We start from the raw sequence: 5,812 nt of genomic DNA on the forward strand, positions 1-5,812 counted from the left end.
CCATTTCGTAGAGCAATGTGAGAAAAGCAGCGTTTATAGCCCAGAAAACATCGAGCACGGAGTTTATTTGTTTAATGCTGAGTGTGAAGGTGCCCTGGGCGCTCGGCAGAACGACTCGGGGCGTGGGTTTCGGTTTTAAGGACTGCCTTTTCTTTGCCTCGAGCAGGTGAAATCCAGCTGAAGTCGGAGCAGTTTTCCACTCACCTCCCAAATTCCGTGCCGCGGGATGTGCTAGGAGCAGAGGGAGAGGGAGGAGATGGCAATAATGAAATCACAGTTCCTTAATGAGCCCCGCAGCCCTGCAAAGGCTCTTAGCTTTAAACACTGCAGTAATCCGCCAGAGCAAGATGGGTCTTTAAACGAGGGGGGGGTCCCTTTGCTAAGGCGCGGGGAGGGCTCAGGAATGCTTGGAAAAGCCTCTGGAAGCGATGGAGAGGAGGGAATTCCGTGCAGGGAGCTCGACAGGGATTTCCCAAGCAGAATCAAAAGCCTGGAGTTGTCCAAAATGAGCCAATACGAGGTTCCAGGGCAGTCACCAGAGATCCCAGGACTTTGCTGCTTCCGAATTCGATATGATACTTGACAATAAAAAACTGCATATCACATCTGTTTGTTACCTTGCCTGCTCCGTTATTCTATTACTTCATTAGAATAGTGCTGCTTGACCAAAATAAAAGGAAAATCAAAGATTCTTTCGGGCAATGAGCAGGTTTAAAGGACTTTTAAAATAGCGAAAATTACAGAGTTTTGGGGGTTTTTTTTTCGCAAGCTTTGTTGCTGTTTTTCTCGTGTTTTTTTAACACACTCTGGAACGATTCGTTCAGAATTTAAGTCCGGGCGGCTTCGGTCCCTGTGGGATGCTGGGAATTCGGGAACCGCATAAAAGCAGAGGGAACAGAGGGACCGGTAGGATTCGGCATGAAGGTGCATCTTCTTCTTCTCTCTGCTTGTTCAGCCTCATTTGAGGTGTTTCTTGGATTTCTGTGCTTCCCAGCCGAGCACCCAGAATTCCCCCTCTGCCCTGCACATTCCTGCCTTCTTCCCAAGATTCCGAAGCAGCTGGGAAGGGCCGGGATTGCCCCTAATCAGCTTAGCTCAGGGCGCTGAGCACAGATGGCATCACCCCAACCCGCCGGGATTTCCACCAGGGCATCCCTCCCTCTTCCTTTTCTTTGGAGGACCGAACACCTCCCAGCCACGAAGTGATGGAATTTCACACCAGCTTCCCGACGGAAAATTAAGGCACTCAGGACAAACATAGCAAACATAGATGTATTCTGAAAGCAGTAAAAAATCCAAGTCCTCCAATATAATTTTTTTACTTGCAATTTCGTCTTTCCCACAGCTGAAATAGCATTTTAAACAGAATATAGAACTGGCTCACATACAAATACTTATGGGGTTCTGGGTGTCTCTTTTCCATCTCAAAAGGTATTAATATTCAATATTAATAAATAAGTATTCATAATACTATATTCATATTCTTATATAGATAACGTTTTATACCACAAGTAATTCGTGCAAGTTTTCTACCACAAGTAATTCTTGTCTCCAGATAGGCAGTTTGTACCTGTCTGTGTTTACCCTGACAAATCCCTCCCTCCATCCCATGCTGGGGAACCTAATTAAATGCCACCCCGTTTCTGGAGCCTCAGCTTCCCTCTAATTCCCAGTGCAAAAAATCAGGAGAAAAAGGAATTTTTTCCTTACCTCTGGCTGCAGAAAACTACAACTTTGATCTGCAGTCAGGAAGGAAAAGAAGTTACAATAATCCAAGCGAGCCCAGCCTAATTAATAACCCCCAGGGATAAAAGTTGTTCCCTGCAGACTGTGAGGGGATCTTCGGTGGTGGCTAATGTCTGACATCTGTGAACATTAATTACCTGCACTCATCTATTAAAGAAAGAAGGTGTGCACTAATCCTTCCCCAGGCCCAACTCAGAAAATCATATTTATTAGCCAAGGGCTATTTTAGAAACAGATGGAGTGTAAAGAGCTTGAGGGTGGTGAACAGGGGGAGCGTGAAGAGGGAGAGATTAATTGTTAAGTAATTGAGTGTGGAGTGCAGAGAGCACAGAACTGCAGACATCCAGAGCTCCGGGATCCCACTGGGGCAGGTCTGGGTTTATCCTTGCTGCATTCCCAAACCTGCCTGTAGGAAACCGAAGAGTGCCCTCTGAATTCCTGCTTTCCTTTCTTGCTGGCACCGGGACCTGCTGGAGCAGCAACACCGTCCCAGTGCCCTCATGTCTTGGGGTGACCTTATGAGGTGTATCCCATATCGCTGCCTATGCCCAGAAATTAATTCTTGTGCCTTTCTATGCCTCTAAACTGAGCCTGAGAGGGGGAAGGAAAACAAAACCTGAGCAAAAAACTTTCTCAAAGCAGTTTTTGCTTGTTCAAGGTCACAAAAAGATAGCAGGTTTTTTTTCCCAGCTGCGGCAGGGGAGCGAGGAAGCACCCGGCTGGCTGCTTTCCAGTCAGTTTTTGGCCAGTTTTTTCCAGTTTCTTGTTTTCCGGAGAGAGACTGAGAGTTGGACTTTTCCTTCTCTGGAATTTCAGATTTTCTCCCATTTTCTACTGGACTGCTTGATTGCTGTAACATCAGAGCACATCGGGAGGACTTTCCACCGGGCACAGAGGGCCTGGCCCCGGCCCAAGCCCCAGCTCTGAGGAGACCAAAGGGAGGGCTCTGACACTTCCCCAGGTTTTTCCTCTACAGCGAAAGATTTTACCATCTAACATTATTTTCCTTCACGTGTGTTTGTTAAATAAATACTTTTATCTTCTTCACTTTCCTTCGAGGAAAATTTATTTTTTCCCGAACCTGGTGGGGGGAGGGGTGGTTGTGCCTTCTCTCAGAGGATATATTTCTAAATTTGGCCAAACCGGAACACCTCACCTGTGTCAGTTCCAGCAAAATGACAAAAAGCTCAGTTCCTGGCCTCGAGGGGAAGCACAGCAGGGTCTGTAACAAACCCCTCAACCACTGCAGTGGTGACTGTACCGAGCGCTCCACCCAAAATTTGTGTCCCACAAACGTCAATAACAACATGGCTCTGGGAGCTGTTGGTCCTTTTCAGCTCTGTCTTTGTACGGCTCCCGTGAATATTTAAAGAGCTAATCTTTTGTTAGGCTTAAACCCTGCGCTGGTGTTCACGAGCAGGCACTGGTTAGCACTGAAAGGGGGTTTTGTTGGCTTTTGTTAACGATCAGGCGCTGGTTATCGCTGAAAGGGGTTTTTCTGTTGGCCTTGAAATCCTCACCTTGGGAAAACTGAAAGCAGAGAACAGGTAAATAAAGGAAAATGGGATAGTGGTGCTAATGAAAAAGCTCTGCAGGGAATAGGGGACAGGCAGACACCTCTCTTGTGGTTCCATCTGATGGGCAGGACGCAAATCCCGGCTCAAACTGGAAACCTGAGCAAAACCTGACACGTACCCAAAGGAGGTGTTTAAGAACCCAAAACATTTAAGCACCCAAAGGAGGTGTTTAAGCTCCAGGGAGCCTGAGGAGACTGTGCCACAGGGAGCTCCAGAGGGATCCTCCTATCCTAGCCCATCCAGAGCAAAGCTGAGCTCATAGAGCCTCAAGGGCTTCTCAAGGCTGCAGCCAAATGCAGGATTCATGGAATCATGGAATAGCCGAGTTGGAAGGGACCCATAAGGATCACAGTCCAGCTCCTGGCCCTGCACAGACACCCCAACAATCACCCCCGGGAGCGTTGTCCACATCCATATAAACATCACCACCTGGCTTCAGTTCTTTTGTCCTTCACCTACACCCAATTCCACAAAATTCCCACCACTCCCATGAATGCTGCTTTGCTGTTCATTCCCACTGTAAAATCCTGAGTGAGCCTTGTCCTTCCAGCAGTGTCCTGTCCATGGAGACATCAGGCAGAGCTTTGGGATGGGCTCATAGCTGAGAGCTTTGTAAGACGGGACACAGGGAGGACGTGGAGCTGCTGGAGAGAGGCCAGAGGAGGCACCAGGATGAGCAGAGGGATGGAGCAGCTCTGCTGGGAGGAAAGGCTGCGAGAGCTGGGATTGTTCAGCCTGGAGAGGAGAAGCTTTGGGCTGAGCTCAGTGTGGCCTTGCAGGGCCTGAAGGAGCTGCAGGAAAGCTGGAGAGAGACAATTCCCAAGGCATGGAGGGCCAGGAGCCAGGGAATGGCTTCCCAGTGCCAGAGGGCAGGGCTGGATGGGAGATTGGGCAGGAATTGTTCCCTGGCAGGGTGGGCAGGCCCTGGCACAGGGTGCCCAGAGCAGCTGTGGCTGCCCCTGGATCCCTGGCAGTGCCCAAGGCCAGGCTGGACATTGGGGCTGGGAGCAGCCTGGCACAGTGGGAGGTGTCCCTGCCCGTGGAACAAGATGATTTTTAATGTCCCTTCCAACCCAAACCCTTCTGGAATTCTCTGATCTGTCCAACCTTCAGGCCAAAGGTTAAGAACCCTTCAGCCAACATGAGGATGAACAAACCAATACTATCTCTGCAGAGATGGCCGAGTTGTGTCATTCTACTGATATCAAACCCCATAAGAGATAAGGAAATCACTGCCTCAGGATGGTTCCACCTGCAAGGCCTCCATTGTCAGGTGCTGAGCCCCTGCTCCTAAATCCTCACAAGCCTCTGTTCCTAAACCTTCCAGGAACGTTTCTTCTGAGCACAGGTGCCTCCATTCTTTTGTCTCACTTGCAATGCAGCTCTGGGCGAGCATCAAGCAGCTGCAGGACTGTTCATTTATTTGGCTGTTTATTTTTTATCGGGGCAGGGTGTTTGACCTGCTGGAATGATTTATTCTGTAGAATTTCCCCGCTCTGGTTGGCTGCATCTTCCCCCTTCACACCCATTCCAAATCGCTGTGTTCTGTCCCTGCTCTGTCCCCTCTCAAATATAAAAAGGGGGTTTATATACACAAATATAAAACTGTTCAACTGTTGGAGTTTTTTAACTAGGATACCTCACTCCTGACAGCCAACTCTGCCTCCACTGTTCTGTCTGCACCTAGAAAATTAGGATTATTTTCCTTACCCGAAGGAAAAGTTATTACTTCTTCCACAGCAGCTACCGGCTCTGCACAGAACGCGGAGTTTCTCACCCCATTTAAATGGAAACTCGCAGAGGATCCTCGCACATGAAGGAAAACCACTTAAAAGCAAGCAAATCTAGGTGTTTATTCCTTTACACAGAGTGTTTTGTTGTTCCCTTTTACAACTTCTGCGAGCTGATAAGGACACATTTCCCTTTCTAACAACGACTGGAGCAGCCCGAATAGGCTTCATCCGTATTTTTAACAAACCGGGGGAGACCACCGGGGCTGTGCCAGTTCCGGTGCATCAGCAGCCGTGTGGGTGTTCAGAGCGTGTCTTCCTATACCTGATGTGGAAAATGGCACCTGAGGCCAGCAAAGCCCCAGCCGCCCCTGCCCGCGGGTGTGTGCCAGGCTGGGGCTGGGGACAGCAGTGCCAGGGACACCCTGCCGGGAGCAAAGCAGGGCAGGAACGGGGTTTGGGGTGCGAGGGGAGCGCCGGGCAGGTGCGAGAGCCGCTGCAGGGGACGCAAACACACACAAAGGGGATTTTGGGGCACTCTGCCAAGGCTCCGGTCCCTGCGGGGCGGGGGTGGCCGGGGGCGGCACTCGGTGCCACTGTCGCGCTCCCGAGCGTGGCTGGGCAGGGTCTGGCCGGGCAGGAGCGGCGGGCCGGGGCAGGGGGCCGGGGCAGGGGCTCTGCCGGAGCGGGGGAGGAGCGTGGCCCCGGCCCCGCCGCCCCGGGCCCCGCGCAGGCACCGCCCCCGTTCCCCCCCGGCAG

The sequence above is a fragment of the Corvus hawaiiensis genome, chromosome 2 (genome assembly GCF_020740725.1).
Source record: "Corvus hawaiiensis isolate bCorHaw1 chromosome 2, bCorHaw1.pri.cur, whole genome shotgun sequence".
NCBI lineage: Eukaryota > Metazoa > Chordata > Aves > Passeriformes > Corvidae > Corvus > Corvus hawaiiensis.